At 35.6% G+C, this 17,727-nt stretch overlaps 1 long non-coding RNA gene and 1 pseudogene across 1 annotated transcript; both read right to left on the bottom strand.

Annotated features, from left to right (window-relative positions):
* Positions 1–351: 351 nt before the first annotated feature.
* On the bottom strand, positions 352–2,911 carry LOC140809678 (uncharacterized). Its single transcript, XR_012113153.1, has 3 exons — positions 2,775–2,911; positions 1,544–2,291; positions 352–1,032 (listed from the first exon to the last, which is right to left on the bottom strand). It is a non-coding gene; the product is annotated as an uncharacterized lncRNA (long non-coding RNA).
* An 8,103-nt stretch (positions 2,912–11,014) lies between these two features.
* On the bottom strand, positions 11,015–17,253 carry LOC140810269 (uncharacterized; annotated as a pseudogene).
* Between the last annotated feature and the right edge of the window lie 474 nt (positions 17,254–17,727).

Raw genomic sequence — 17,727 nt, 5'->3', positions numbered from 1 at the left:
CATGACCCGTGTGGAGGTGACTTTAATCCAAGGATTACAGAATGTTCTTTACTTGAGTCTTCCATTACATGTCTCAAGTTTGTTATTCTGAAACAAATTTTTTCCTTTGTTTGGGACTCTAAGGGGAGACTTATGTAAATTAGATTAATCAGTAGGCCGGCACATCAAGTTATATATTAGATCGACACGTATTATGTGTAAATGTTTCTTGTGCGATTACAACTTCTGTTTAGTTGATTAAATACCCACTTTTACAAATAAAATAAACAACTTCAAAAATGTTGTCAATTAATAAAAACTATCGAAATAGTGCACAATTTCAGATGTTTAATAAAACAACGATTGCATTAGTTTGGAACAACTATTTATACAAACATAGACAATATTACATAGAAGTAGGATGCATGTTCAGTACATATCATGACACCAACAACAAAACACATCAAAATAAACTAAATGCAGTGTCATGTTGCCTTTCTGTGCATGTACCCAATGGATTTCATGACTAGGAAACTAACACTAGTACGCTACACCGATTAAACATTACGACACCAGTACGATAATGTAGGAAAACGGTAGAAGACAAACAACGAGAGCAACTTCGAAAGCAAACTGCAGCACACAAAACGATCTACACAGATGACATCTGTAGATAGTCTCACTGTGCATCTTTCTCATCGTCGGAGCTATCAATTACTATATATGGAGTTGCGTCATTCCTGATCACAAGCCGCTTTGAAGAGGTAGCTGCGGGATTGTTGACACAACGTTTTCTGGAGGTGTTTATAGGCAGCTTCATAGCAATATTGTAGTCATCCATCCACTTGCAATGTGTATTCTCCTTTTGTGTCGTGGACTTCAACTGAACTGATGGCCTTTTGTTGGCAGCAGGTTGAATCTTCTTCTGGTCAGAAAAAAGTATCTCTTTCTACTTCTCATCTTCGTCGTCTGAGAGGGTAACAACTTCGACTCTGTACTTCGTGTTTACACTTTTCATCGGAAGCTGCTTTGTATGTCACTGACATTGTGTGGCTGTTGACAATAGCTTTCAGAAGCTTAAGAACACACTGGATTTGCAACGTAAAAAGAAAGCAACATGGTATTTAAGGAGTAGAAAAGTAAACTAACCATTAAATATAGTTACCAACCCAACTATAAATACAGGTCATTCCAAAGGGAAATTGTAATACAATGATGTGATATACCAATATAGGTCAACACCTACTCAAATTAGGAAAAATCATGATCACAAACTTTTAAAAAAAAAAGGAAATAAACGTTTTTCAACAACTAGGCATATTACATTGTCAACTGAATAATAAAACATAAAAAAACTGGGCACATTATACAGTACACTTTGCACAGCGTGTACCACCTTGGTGACACTTCAAGTCATAGAGAAATTGTGTACTAATGTTTTAATAAAACAAGAAGAAATATAAACATTGTGCCACTATTATGTACTCCTAGTTTTATTGTTATTCACATGCAAATGAAAAGATATTATTAAAGTAATACAATATTGAAATATTGAGAAACATACATTACCGTTGAGTGATTCCTGTACATATAGACATTGCTGCACTATTATTTGATGTTAGTTTCATAGTCATATAAGTAGGAAGAATGCATGAATCACACAATTTTTTAATGAACAATCAGTAACAGATTGAATAAAACACTTGCACACACTGCATTAATAAGGAACTTACGGAAAATACATGTCAAATAGGGTTCAACGATGCAGTGTTTCATTTTTATAAGCATACGTAGACAACATATATCACATTCTAATGACAAGGATTATGATGAGTAGAAAAAGGGCACAGATCAACGCACAAAGGAAACCAAAACAGCAACAAGCTTGTTCACGTCCATAAGCTGTGCTCTTCATTGTCTCACTGGGTAAATCTTCTCTTTCATATGACCTGGCACATACTGTTTCGTCAAATTTATTCGTAGAATACGGATGACCTTGGTTTGAAGGAGAATCGTATGGGCTACGGGATGAATTCATTGTGTTGTGCATACAACACCTTCTATTACTACTAGAACATGAATGATCTTCAAAAGCATTTGAGTTGGTATCGTTGTTAAACAATGGTTCAACGGTCGATGTTGCATTTCTGCCATGGTACTCATCGTACCAAAAAATCTCTTCCGATGTTTTAGTCCCACGGGACATATGTAGTATTGTTGACCAGGACGGGTTGAGTAGTTACCAGCCGTCCTTAAAACCATGGCCACGTTCCCTCACTCACATTGTGGTGGCATTTTCAATTCCATGACAACTACGAAAAAACAAAGAATGGTGTTTGAAATTTTTTATGTCCTCGGAAATTACAAACGGAGTAGTTCAATTGTTGTGTTACAGCAAAATCACAAACAATGATACACGAGAATCATGTTAGAACAATTTATACTATCTTAGATAAAACTTTGGACGTGAAATGCAAATGTATTTAAATCAAAATCAAAATGCATATACATAAAACTATTATTATTGTTTCAGCTTAACTTTTTGCCAAACGTATCAAAATGGAAGGAGATTATAGTCAACCACTATGATATTTTAATGAATTTGTATAAAATTGTGTACTGCATTCGAAATACGGAAATTTATGTAGATCATAGGTTAATAAGAAAAACTTATTCCTACCTTCCAATTTTTTCTGCAAATGGGTTTGTACGACAGCTTCCAAACGGAGCCTTTTATAACTTCGTCGTTGTCAAAAATTATTAAATCACAAGTTTGTAACAAAACAATGACTTACAAAAACCATACTTCTTTCACAGATTGCAACCGGCCATCTTCAGATCTATAAACTTGTGTGTTTTGTGTAAAACATATGCAGAAAAGAAATCGCGTTAATTTCATATATGAAAATACTCATACCCAAGCAGAATCAGAAGTCCGCGTCTAATTGTGCTTCGTGCATTCACCATTCATTTTCTTTGATGCACTGTAGAAGAAGAGAAATCGCTGTCGACCTCATCTTCAAGGAAGAATTTGAACAAGATATTTTCTACCCTCTGACCAAATGAATAGGGTATTTAATTTTGGGATTTCGATTGTGGGATAGGGATTGCTATTGAAGGCTATTGTGGGAATTACTTTGAGGTACTGAGGGCATTTTTGACAAAGAAAAAGTTATCCAAGTAATAAAAATTCTACCACACACAAAATAATTAATCAAACAATATTACACATCATTCCTTATCAACTACATATCAATCAAATTACTAATCATTTAGTTATCCCATCACACGTACCAAACGGAGCCTAACAATACACAATTACACACAAAAAAAATTCCATCCTCTCCTATAAGCAAATTTCGTTCACCTTATATTTTGAGGAACAAAAATTCGGCCACCTTCTTCCACCTCAGGCTGCCACGACCTCGCCACAACGCCACAAATTTGTAAAATTTCAGCGATCCAATTTCGATGTTATATCGTTAAGATCTCTAGTGCGATCTATATATTTGATCGTGGACTTCATTTGATGATCGAAGGAGGAAGATCCGTTCATCAGGAGTTACAAGACAAATCAACTTCGCTAATCCCGCACTGATTTGGTGTCCATCATTAAATACGCAAAAATAAAAATATCTAAACATCATATAAATGTTTTAAATCATACGACATCCAATGAATGTTTTGAACGTCAAAACAAATTTTTTTTTAACTTCCTAAGATAGTATGTATATTTAAAATTTAATTATTCCTAAAATATTGTGTTTCTACAATTATCTACTTCTAACCATGCAATGAATGAAGTGGTTTTTTTTTTTTTTTTTTTTTAAAAAAAGAAAACTCCAGGTACATTCTCACTCGTTCGTACGTAAATATTTTCAAGTTATCATAGTAAATAGTAATAGGAATCACATTAATAGCCTAGTTTACATTAACAATCAATGTCTTGCTAAAAGAACGATTGATATATTAAGTTTGTACGGTTGTATGATTGAATGATGGAGTTGTATCATTATCATTAGTTATAACTTTTAGTGAAGTGATAAAATTGAACTAAAATTAAGATAATCACTAACTATAAATTTTGATAAACCGGTGTAATTGAACTAAACTATGATAAATTTAAAATAGCACCTTGTTTGGTATCCTACTAGCTAGTTCACGATATATATATTGTGTTTTGAACTTTTAAACTATACTATAATATATCTAAAGTATAACATGATGTAATATTTTTAGCAAGCGGCAAGATTGAATTATAACTAATTATCATCTCTCCGTCAAATGTGAAACTTGATTAACTTATTCGTGAAAAATAAAATAAAACTAATATGGTAATATTTTTTATTTCATTCCCGTACATGACAAACACCCCTAGAAAATAAGAAAATGACAAATAATACAATAAAAATAAGGTGTATGTATAGTATGTATATATATATATATATGTATATATGTATATGTATCTTAACATTAGTTTTGTAAGTTGGTTTATCTCTACTTAATTAAAATTAGTTTTAATAAGATAAATTGATTATTTTTATGTCAATATATAATATTTTATATGATGTCAAGATTCAGTGAAAATGGAAATAAATGTGTAGAAAATATTTATTTATTGTACTACTATCGAACTTTAACTAATAAGATGACTAAAATTACTGTATGCTATTTGAAATAATTCTCATTATAATTAGAAAAAAAATAAAAAAAATATAAACAACTTGTCGGTCGATCTCATATTTAATTCTATCAATGAACATATATACTAAATTGATTTAATTTAATTATGTTTTGTGGTTATAGTAATGTCCCAATTAATATAATAGATATCTCATAAATTGGTGGGAAGTGCCGTCTAATTATTATCATAATGGTAGCCCGAAAAATTTGAAAAAAAAGGAACACTCGTGGGAGACATTGAAATTGAAAGATTTTGATTAATGGTTCAGTTGTTATTATTATTATTATTATTTATTTTTATTTTTAAATTAATAATAATTACGAAAATATTAAATGAGACGACCTTAATCAATCCTATTTAGCTGGACCATGACACTGTAGTTAGGGAACATAACCACATGGAAATCTTAATAAGTGTTAGTTAAATCATTATTAAAAAAACTTTAATTATCTTCTGTCTTATCAAACCTTAAGTGATTATGACACTAAACCTTGTGGTTAATCAAGTTAGCTGAAATTATTTACTATTTGAGGAAACATGATTAACACTTCAATAAATTCTGTCATTGTAAAATTCCTGATATTTATTTAGGCAAAAACTCGTGTGAGACGGTCTCACGGGTCATCCATGAAAAAGTATTACTTTTTATACTAAAATATTACTTTTTATTGTGAATATCAGTAAGGTCGACCCGTCTCACAGATAAAGATTCATGAGACCGTCTCACAAAAGACCTATTCATTTATTTAATCAACTTCTCATGAAATTGTTTAATTTCATGTTCATATTTCAATATTCGATGTTGTAGTAAATATAATCCTTGTTTTCTTTAATATTTTAATTAGTATGTTATTTTTATATAATAATCAATTATAATAATAATGTGTGTATAAAAATATAATGTAGTATTTTATATTATCTTTAAAATAACATGGAGGAAAATTAATATCATATTTGTTCAAATGTTTATTTTCATAAATTCAAATCAAACTTTTGAGCCCGAACTTGTAAAAAAAAAAAACACTCGTTCGACTTAAAAAAATCTTCAACGCAGTTGAATTCTAATCGAACTGCGATATAATCTGACAATAATCGAACTTCCCTTTTACCACATCCATCATCTAAGCTATACTCTGGTTTGATGAGGTCTTTAACTCAATCAATAATTACTAAAAGTTTTGTCGTTGAAATGAACCCTTTGTCCCCTAATCTTGAATGATTATGCAAATGCTTTTTGCTTTGTAGTGTGTAAATGATAGCCCCTTTAATATTTTTTATCGAGAAAAAGTTTAAGGGCCCCTAATAGACCATTTGAGATTCTAATGGGGGACTCCTTTGGGTTGAGTCTTGTCAATTTATTGAGTGCACAAATACTTGTCGATCTCTAATTGGATGTGGTTGTGGAATATATGTGGATTAATTGTCATTCAATTTTATTCCATTAGTTTTATTACTTAATATCATCTAAGAGTTAATTTCAGTTATATGAGATTTTGGTCTAGTCTCCCTCTCGTATGAATTAATTGTAATTCGATTTTAGGGTGGTCAAAATAATTAGTTTCATTGCCTGCTATCATCTAATAGTTTATCTCAATCATCTGAGATTTTGGTCTAGTCTCCCTCTCTTATTTGAATCCTTTTTATTTTTGGTTAAAACACGTGGATTAGAAAGAAATAAGTATTATATTGTAAAATCAACAATTGAGATTTGTTGTTATTTATTTACACCATTTTTACATATTTCTTTAAATAATTAATTTAATAAAAAAAATTATAATAATTAGTTAATTTAACAAAAATCTAGAAGACTATTAGATTAACTTAAATGAATAAAAATTTAAGACATTTGATTAACTTTGAATATTATGATCCAATATTGAATTTTAATATTGTTGGTAACTACATAAATGTAAACAAAAAAAATCTTATTGCACTGATAAATATAACAACAATATTTTTTTTGAAGAAATATATAACAAAATTTTTTTTGATGATCTAAGTCCTTGTTTTGAAAATACGCACTTGTGATCATTTATAGCCAAACGTACCTAGTATATTTATATACATTGTTGTAGTATCAAACGTTTATTGTTTTACAAAAAAAGTTAAAAATATTGTTAATTATGTAACTCAAACATTTTTAAACTGCATACAATAATAAGCACCATATATCAATCGATCTCTTAATGGGAGCAATTATTGTTTCTCGATAACTCGTCTTTAAGTGATTGCACGCATTGTAAAATGATAATCGAATATGCGACATTAGTTGTGATACAAATTGTAATATTGAGTGCTTGCAGTTTCACTAAAAATTATGCGACGATCTCTCACATAGTACAAGTAATTATTGATCATAATAGTTAATTTAAAATATTTTGAATTGTATTCTTACTATCAATTATTGCTTTTAACAAAGTTAATGTGAGGCCCGGGGTCGAAGAGGGCGGGGGATGATCGCCGGTGCCATGAGATGCCACGGACAATGAGCGGCTCTTGGCAGGCTTCTAGGTGGAGGGAACATGGATGAACCGTTCTTACACCGGAAGGAGAGGGATTCCGAGACTGTTCAATGTAATGGACTGTACAGTTGAAGAGAGCTTAAAAGATTTGATTTGTACTACTCATATCACGAAGGTGCATCTTCTTTTCGGTAGCTCATCACATAAAAACTCTAAAGTTAAGCGTGCTTGACTTGGGACAATTTTGGGATGGGTGACCTCCTGGGAAGTTTCCCAGGGTGCGTGTGAGTGAGGACATAAGCACGCTAGAAAGACTCGTCTTGATACAGTGAGAACATTCATCGAATTTGGGGCGTTACAGTTGGTATCAGAGCCGACCTCTCCGAGTACGGTGTGGTTCGGGGACGAACCAAGCGGAAGCTGGTGGGCATGTGAGGCCCGAGGCCGAAGAGGGCGGGGGGTGATCGCCGGTGCCATGAGGTGGCACGGACAATGAGCGGCTCCTGGCAGGCTTCTAGGTAGAGGGAACATGGATGAACCGTTCTTACACCGGAAGGAGAGGGATTCCGAGACTGTTCAATGTAATGGACTGTACAGTTGAAGAGGGCTTAAAAGATTTGATTTGTACTACTCATATCACGAAGGTGCATCTTCTTTTCGGTAGCTCATCACATAAGAACTCTAAAGTTAAGCGTGCTTGACTTGGGGCAATTTTGGGATGGGTGACCTCCTGGGAAGTTTCCCAGGGTGCGTGTGAGTGAGGACATAAGCACGCTGGAAAGACTCGTCTTGATACAGTGAGGACAGTCATCGAATCTGGGGCGTTAAAGTTAAAATCCGAACACATATATATTAATCTATCTAAATCAAGTTGATTAAACTGAGACACACCTTATTACAATTTCTTGGATAATTATCGGCTTTAATTAATTACCACTCCTACATTTAGAAAATTATCTCGATGATGCATTTAATAGTGCATATTTATCGATACATATAAGGTCCGTCGATTATTCAGTTGATCCTACATAAATTGATAAATATTCATCCTCAAATACATTATTGAGATTATAATTTCATAGACTTGTATTATTTAATGAAATTGATAGCAGGGTTATTAATTAATTTTCTTACATATCGTTTCCTCTTAGGTTAATTATCGAACTTTTTTTTCTTTCACTTTTGTTCTCAATTTTTTAAATAGAATATAGTAGAAAATTGAGTCTCTCTATTCGATCTTTTTATGGTCCATTTGCTAAATAGCTAATCTAATGCACTCCAACAGCATATGATTGGGCCATTTAAAAGCTTGGGCTTTTGTTAAGCACTTACAAAACTATTATAAAATATATGTGTGGAGGTGATGCGTTTAATAATACCATTAAGCATTGAGTTAGTTTTATATATTTTGTAGAGATAAAAAAATAGGTATAATTTTCTCCCATTACGATTTTTAAAAATATTAATTACTCTTATTTACCACCTTTAATATGTTAAGATCGGAAATAAATTTATAGAGGTGAATAATTTTTTCTCAATAAATAATTTTGGTTGGGTTAGCAATACTAAAATTTGATTTTTGTCAGTTGAGTTTTCAATAATTCAATTAGTATGAACTGTGCGGAAGTAGACCGACTGAGACTTTTTGAACAAAATGGCTTATCATAAAAATCAGTAGAGGTTTATTGAATAATATTTAAGATAGGTAAACAGAAAAATAAATAGGCACAAAGTTGTTTCTACATGTTCGGAAACTTCTATACTCGTACATCACTCCTTCTACACATAAAGATTGCACTAAAAGACTTTGACAATTACAAGCAATTTGAAATCATCCATTTCAGTATGATTTAATTCTGCCTAACTAAATTTTTAATAAATTTCAATCTTAAATTATTTGAGCAGTAAGACTTCTCACTCTCAATTACACAAATTTCACAAGGAAATTCTAAGTAAAGATTTGATCATCACAATGATCAGATAATAACTTATTAACGTGTGTGGGATTTTCAGTTTGGCTTGCACAGATTTTTCAGAGTAGATGAATTGGTTTGAAAAGTTCGGAGACAGAGTTTGTAACCTTCATAGCTTGTTCAATTCATTTATTTATAGATTAGTCTGTTACGATAATCTTTTTTTAAAATATATATTAATTTCCAAATACAGATGTCTTGTTGTCATGTCATTATCCTTTCTGACAGGTTCTAATAGTGCGCTGAAACCTGACATTTTGTTAAGATTCGGTGACTGTCGGTACGGAAAACTTTATCCGCTATTTCAGCTGGACACTTGTAGACAAGTGATAGGTTGGTGGCAGACATCAAATAAATGATAGTGGTTGAATGGTTGGCTCATATGTTCAAGGTTTATCAAAATGGTAGAAAAATGTGAAACAGAAATATGCATTCGGATGAGGAGGAAGAAGCATGTGTTCAGACGAGGAATTGCTTCATATTCCTTCATAATTCAACTATCTCTTCATCAAGTTCTTTTTCTCATCTTATAGCATTTAAGTACTTAGTTTTATAATATTTTTGTGAGATATTTGTTATCATGTATTAAGAGAATGTTTATTCTCTTTGTAAACATGGTGAGTGATTGTACACCATAAAATATTATAGTGAACTACTTTTCATATTACCCGTGATTTTTACCGTAATAATTTTTAGAGATTTTTCACATAAATCTCGATGTCCAATTTATTCTTTATTTGCATATTTATTATCTCAAGTTGTCGTATGTGAGACCAAAAAGTGATATGAGAGTATTGGTTTAAAATTTCTTACAATTATAAGCATGATTTGTGATTGCAGCCTAGTGTGATCTTCCACATCAGAAAAGATTTTGTTGAGAGTTTTTATTAAGGCGAGATTATTTTATCCAGTCTACTAAATTGGTATAGACATAATAATACGAGATAACAAAATTCAATAGAAGCAGTCTTATGCGGTAGAAAATAAAGATATGTATGAGATGAATGATAATGTTGTTGTCAATTTATACTTGGCTATAGTAGATAAAGTACTGTTGAGTATCTATGAGATAAAACAACAAAACTTATCTGAGATATTCTGATAAAGATGTACGAGGTCAAGTCGCTACACAACAAGATTTTCCTAAAGAGAAGGCTTTATACTCTTTGGATGACGGAATACTCATCAATGATCGACTATATCAACACACTAAATATTATATTTGTCCAACTCACTTCTATGGGGCATAAAATAGAGGAAAATGAACGTGCAGAACTTCTATTTCAAAATCTATCAGATTCATATGATCAATTTAACATCAACTTAACCAACAATATTCTTATGGGTTCTCTAAAATTCGACGATGTCTTAACTGTGGTTCTCAGAGAAGAAAGCAGACGCATGAATAAAGAAGTTAGGTTGGTAACTTCAAAGCAGGCAGAGGCTTTACCGATGATAAGAGGAAGATTTATAGACTGTGACTCCAGTGGGTGCCAAAGATGACGTAGATCAAAGTCGAGAGATAAAAATAATTTTACTACTTTAAATGTGGCAGTAAAAGATACTTCAAGAAAGAGTGCACGAGTATCAAGAAGAGTTCTAAAGAAAATGTGGCCAGTACTTCAGGCGGTGGTGAAATATTATTCAGCGAAGCGGTGACGATTGCAGAAGACATGCACAAATTTTGTGACACATGGATTATGGATTCAGGAGCGACGTGGCACATGAAGTCTCGGAGAGAATGGCTTGATCATTATAAATCAGTCTCAAGAGGATCTATATTCATGGGAAATGATCATGCCTTGGAAATCATTGGAGTCGGTACCATAAAAATATAAATATTTAATGGTACAATTCTCATCATACAGGAGGTACGACATGTAAAGGGACTGACGAAATTTTTTTTTTCATTGGGGCTATTGGATGACATGGGGTGGAAAACCCGCATTGAGAAAGAGATCATAAAATTGTGAAGTGTGGTCATGGTTATGAACGCGGAAAAAGTTGCTGCAAATCTATATGTAATTTTGGAGAAACACACGAAGAGGCAGAACTATTTTTTGCATCAATTGGTTCAGGAAAATAATTAACAGTGTTATGGCATAGAAAGCTCGGGCTTATGTTAGAACAGGGGTTAAAAATTCTCTCATAACGGAAACTGTTGTCAGGACTTACAAAAAGGTTACTACTTTTTTGCGAGCATTGTGTTTCCGGTAAACAACGCAGATTAAAGTTTGTCACTTCCAATGCCAAAAACAAAAGCGTATTGGAGATTATTCATTTGGATGTTTGGCAAGCACCGGTTGAATCCCTAGGAGGAGTGAGATATTTTGTGTCGTTCATTGATGATTTCTCTATAACATGTTGGGTGTATTAAATTAAGAAGAAATCAGATGTTTTGCAGATCTTTAAAGATTTCAAAGTGTGGGTTGAACTTGATTCTAAAAAAAAAAAAATCAAGTGTCTGATGATAGACAATATAGGAGAATATGTCGGTGACGAATTTAATGCATTTTGTCAACATGAGGGCATCAAAAGACAGTTTACGACGGCTTACACACCTCAATAAAATGGAGTGGCGGAGCGGATGAACAGAACCTTGTTGAACAAGACAAGAATCATGCTGAGGATTTCGGGTCTAGACAAGTCATTTTGGACAGAAGTAATTAAAACCTCTTGTTTTATTATCATTCGTTCTCCTTCATTGGCGATTGATCTGAAGACTCTTATGGAAATGTGGACTAAGAAGCTAACTGATTATTCTATTTTGCATATATTTGGAAGTTCTGTGTATGTTCAGCACAATTATCAAAAAAGATTAAAGTTGGATTCGAACTCCAGGAAATATATCTTCTTGGGTTGTGCTGATGGAGTAAAAAGGTTTTGTTGCGAGTTTTCTTGATTGCTCGCAAGCGTACGATGTCAAGTTAGAGTAAAATGTATTTTTGAGTATGAATGTCGATCTGATATGAATCTTGACACGAATAAATAGCAAACACGATTAAAAATAAATCGCACCCTCTATTCAATTACGATATTAAGATTCGTGTGTTTTTCCCGATCTTTTTAATCAAGTGTTGTGTGATATTCACCTCTAAACTAGCAAGAGTTTAGCAACAAATAAACACGAAGATAAACAATCGAAAACTATACGAACCTTCGAAGAACTTGGCCTACGACAATCCGCACAAGCAACGATCGACAAACGCCACAAAGTTTAAAACTTTGATAAGTTTGATTTGATTTGACAAAGCTTGTCTTTGAAAAGTTGAGGGAAAATTCTCAAAAGTTTTGATAACTCAAAATATTATGTGTATTGTGTTCCCAAAAATTCGTCCAAGATATGTTTTATATCAAAAGATAACAAAAATCTAGTTTCCTAGCAAAGTAAAACTCTAAAGAAGGAAACAAAATCGCGCAGAAAACACTGGACACGGACCCCGTGCAGACCTCCGTGTCTGGGTCCGTGTACATACTGTACTAATCTTCATCCGGAATCAAGGGACACGGACCCCGTGCTCACCTCCGTGTACGGGTCCGTGTAGGCACTGTATTCGCCAACTTCAAAGGGCACGGACCCTGTGCCTGGGTCCGTCTCCAGGTCCGTCGAGCCACTGTAAAACCTCTTCCCAGCTTGTGAAGGACACGGACCCCGTGTGCAGGTCCGTGTACACGTCCGTGTAGCCTCGGGTTTCTCCAACAATGCTTGAATGACATTCCGTTGGCCTCCAAACGTACTCCCATGCATCACGACCTCTTCCGGCTTGCTCATGACTCCTTGTAGCGCCTCCTTGAATCTCTTTAGTCGACCCCTCGTGATTGGTCCCTCCGGCAGCTGCAAAGGATCCCATGCTTTCCTTGGGACGTCCACGTTCGCATCATCCTCCTCTTCTTGAAAAGGATTTGTCCTCAAATCTTGCTCGTCACCTACATCAAACAACAACAAGTCACTAACATTAAAAGTAGAGATAACATTATACTCACCCGGCAAGTCGAGTTTGTAGGCATTGTCATTGATCCTCTCAAGAACTTGGAACGGTCCATCGCCCCTAGGTAATAGCTTTGAGCGTCGCTTCTCCAGAAACCTCTCATTCCTCAAGTGTAGCCACACCCAATCACCCTTCTCGAATACCACCTTCTTTTTCTCCTTGTTAGCTTGCTTGGCATATTGCTCATTCTTCTTCTCAATGTTGGCTTTGGCCTTTTCATGCAATCCCCTAACAAATTCAGCCTTCTTTTTGTCATCCATGTTTAACCTTTCACTCACAGGTAAAGACATCAAATCCAACGGAGTCAAAGGATTAAAACCGTATACAATTTCAAATGGTGAATAGTTAGTAGTAGAATGCACACAACGATTATAAGCAAATTCAACAAATGGCAAGCAATTCTCCCAATTCTTTAAGTTCTTCTTGAGAATAGCACGTAATAAAGTTCCTAACGTCCTATTAACTACCTCAGTTTGACCATCAGTCTGAGGATGACAGGTCGTAGAAAACAGTAATTTAGTGCCAAGTTTAGCCCACAGTGTTTTCCAGAAATAACTTAGGAATTTAACATCACGGTCCAACACAATTGTCCTAGGCATGCCATGCAGCCTAACGACTTCTCTAAAGAATAGGTCCGCAATGTTAGATGCATCATCCGTCTTGTGACAAGCAATAAAGTGTGCCATTTTTGAAAACCTATCCACAACAACAAATATAGAGTCCCTCCCCTTCTTTGTCCTAGGTAACCCCAAAACAAAGTCCATAGATATATCAACCCAAGGTTCAATAGGGACGGGAAGTGGTGTATATAATCCATGTGGTAGTGTCCTAGACTTAGCTTGTCTACAAGTTACGCACCTCTCACAAATACGTTCAACATCACATTTCATGTGTGGCCAATAAAAATGTTCATGCAATGCACTTCAAGTTTTAGCCACCCCAAAGTGTCCCATTAGACCACCCCCATGTGCCTCCCTAACAAGTAATTCACGAATCGATGACTTGGGAATGCACAACCTATCCTCTCTAAACAAGAAACCTTTATGCAAGTAGAATTTATCATGTGGACCATGCATACAAGTTTCAAACACTTCCTTAAAATCATCATCTAGCACATACAACTCTTTAACAAGTTCAAACCCCAATATTTTAGATTCCAAAGTAGAGAAAAGTACATACCTCCGTGATAGTGCGTCGGCCACTACATTTTCCTTACCTTGCTTATACTTGATCATGTAGGGGAATGTCTCTATGAAGGCCACCCACTTAGCATGCCTCTTGTTCAGCTTTTGTTGCCCCTTAAGGTGCTTAAGAGACTCATGATCCGTATGAATCACAAACTCTTTAGGCCTCAAGTAGTGCTGCCACGTCTCTAGGGTCCTCACAAGTGCGTAGAACTCCTTATCATACGTGGGATAGTTCAATGCCGCTCCATTGAGCTTCTCACTAAAGTATGCCACCGGCCGCCCTCCTTGCATCAACACTCCACCAATACCTACACCTGATGCATCACATTCAATTTCAAAAGTATTAGCAAAATCAGGTAAGACAAGTAAAGGAGCATTAATCAACTTTTGCTTAATGATATTAAAGGACTTCTCTTGCTCCTCGCCCCAATAGAATGGAACGTTCTTCTTGATCACCACCGTCATTGGTGCCGCCAATGTGCTAAAATCTTTGACAAACCTCCTATAGAAGCTTGCAAGACCATGAAAGCTTCGAACTTGACCAACATTAGTAGGCGTTGGCCAATCTCGAATGGCACTTACCTTGTCTTCATCAACTTGTATACCCTGTGAGCTTACCACAAAACCAAGGAAGACAAGTTTGCTAGTACAAAAATCACATTTCTTCAAGTTAGCATATAAATTTTCAGCCCTTAATGTGATTAGCACAAGTCTCAAGTGTTTAACATGTTCTTCAAGATTCTTGCTATATACTAGGATATCATCAAAGTAAACCACAACAAATTTACCTATATGTGCACGCAAGACATGATTCATCAACCTCATAAAGGTGCTAGGTGCATTAGTTAAACCAAAAGGCATAATCATCCACTCATACAACCCATATTTAGTTTTGAAAGCAGTTTTCCACTCATCACCTTCTCTCATCCTAATTTGGTGATACCTACTCCTCAAATCAATCTTACTAAAAATGCAAGACCCATGCAATTCATCTAACATATCATCTAGTCTAGGTATGGGATGCCTATACTTAATAGTTATGTTATTGATTGCCCTACAGTCGACACACATACGCCATGAGCCATCTTTCTTAGGGACTAGCAAAACAGGCACCGCACAAGGTGACATGGACTCACGCACATAACCTTTATCTAATAACTCACTTACCTGCCTTTGTAGCTCCTTAGTCTCCTCCGGATTGCTCCTATAAGCTGGACGGTTTGGCAAGGCACTCCCGGGCACCAAATCAATTTGGTGCTCAATTCCCCTCAATGGTGGTAAGCCTTGAGGTAGCTCCTCGGGAAATACATCGTCAAATTCCTGCAATAGTGAAACAACAATGCTCGGAAGAGATCCGGCTATATCACTTGTGTTAAGGAGGATCTCCTTGTAAAGAATTAACACAAGTGGTTTATGTGTGTGCAACAAGTGTTTTATCTCACCTTTTTGGGCCATATAAGAATTCTTTTTGGCCTCTTTCCTCTCCTTTTCTTTTCCCTCATTTTCTTTCCTCTCTTTTTTTGTTTTTGTGGCTATCTCACTCTTTTGATCACTCTTTTTTTCAGCCACTTCATTTTTGTTTTCAAAGGCCATCTCACTTTTTATTTCACTCTTTTTTTCGGCCTCATCTCTCTTTTTCTTTTTCAGGTGGTCCTCCAATATTTGCTTTGGGGACAAAGGAAGCAATACAATGGATTCTTTCTTTAATATAAATGAATAACGATTTTTGAACCCATCATGAGTAACGTGCCTATCAAATTGCCAAGGCCTACCCAACAAAATATGGCAAGCATGCATTGGCACCATATCACACAAAACCTCATCCACATACTTCCCAATAGAAAATGACACTAGGACTTGCCTATTTACTTTCACCTCCGCACAATCATTCAACCATTGAAGCCTATATGGTTGAGGATGTTTTACTGTAGGCAATCCCAATTTCTCCACCAATTCAACACTAGCCACATTAGTGCAACTCCCCCCATCTATGATGACATTGCAAACCCTACCATTCACAAAACATCTAGTGTGGAACAAATTCTCCCTTTGGCTAGCCTCCTCCTCCTTGACTTGGGCACTCATGATCCGCCTAGTCACTAGCGCTTCTCCTACAACCGCCCCATATCCCTCATCGGGATCCTCCAACTCAGGCATATCATCATCACTACCTTCGCCATCTCCCTAACTTTGAGATTCATACTCACCATAATCATTCAAAATCATCACCCTCTTATTAGGACAATCACTAGAAATATGACCCATCCCTTGACACCTAAAACATCTAACATCTCTAGAGCGATTAGAAGGAGTTTCAGATTTACCTTGGACTCCTTGCTTAGGCGCCTCTTGTTTGGTCTCAAATTTGGGCTTGGCCACCACTTTGTTCTCCTCACGCTTCCCCACATTTGATCTCCAAGAAGATGATGCACCTCCGGTTTGATTGGTGCGGCCAACTCCTCGCCTCTTGAGTTGTTGCTCCACCTTTATGGCCATTTGCACCATCTCGTCTAGATCTAAGTAGTGCCGAAACTCCACTTGATCTTGGATCTCCCTGTTCAAACCACAAAGAAAACGAGCCATAGTTGCTTCATTATCCTCCTCAGTATTTGCCCTAATCATGAGTACTTCCATCTCCTTATAGTAGTCCTCAACACTCTTCAACCCTTGCCTCAAAGTTTGTAACCTCTTAAACATCTCCCTATAGTAATGGTTAGGCACAAACCTCTTCCTCATTACACTCTTCATCTCATCCCAAGATTCAATAGATCTCTCATTATACTTTCTTTTAGTGGTCACTAATTGATCCCACCAAATGAGAGCATAGTCTAAGAATTCAACCACCGCCAACCTCACCTTCTTTTGTTCGAAGTAGTGGTGACATGCAAATACGAACTCTACCCTCTTTTCCCATTCGAGGTACGCCTCCGGGTCAGATTTCCCATGGAATGAAGGGATTTTCATCTTAATGCTACCCATGTGACCATCTTCCCTAGTCTCCTCATATCTACCCCGCATGGCTTCCCTTCTTCCTCTACCAAATCCCCTATCTCTCCCATTCCTACCCCAATTCTCATTTTGACTCTCATCGCCTCCTCCTAGATCATACTCCTCATCATCTCTACCCAAATCCCTAGGCTTAGGTTTACCCCCACTAACACTAACCTCAAGTTTACCCAACCTCTCATGTAACGACTCCATTTGGGTCGCCATCGCTCTACTAAAATCCCCAAACAACGCATCTAGATGAGCTTTGGACACCCCCGAATTCGAACTATCTCCTACCTCCCTCTCCATTTAATTTCAAATTTGTACCTGCAAGAAAAGGTTAGTAGAAATAAAATAATCCTCACCCAAATGCTCACGGTCACTCCAAAGAAATTCACTCGTCTCTCCTCTCTTATATTTTTTTTTTGCTCACAACAAATACTCACTAGTCACTCCAAAGAAATA

This window comes from Primulina eburnea, chromosome 13 (assembly GCF_022965805.1).
Source record: "Primulina eburnea isolate SZY01 chromosome 13, ASM2296580v1, whole genome shotgun sequence".
NCBI lineage: Eukaryota > Viridiplantae > Streptophyta > Magnoliopsida > Lamiales > Gesneriaceae > Primulina > Primulina eburnea.
This window is presented reverse-complemented; position numbering and strand designations above follow the sequence as displayed.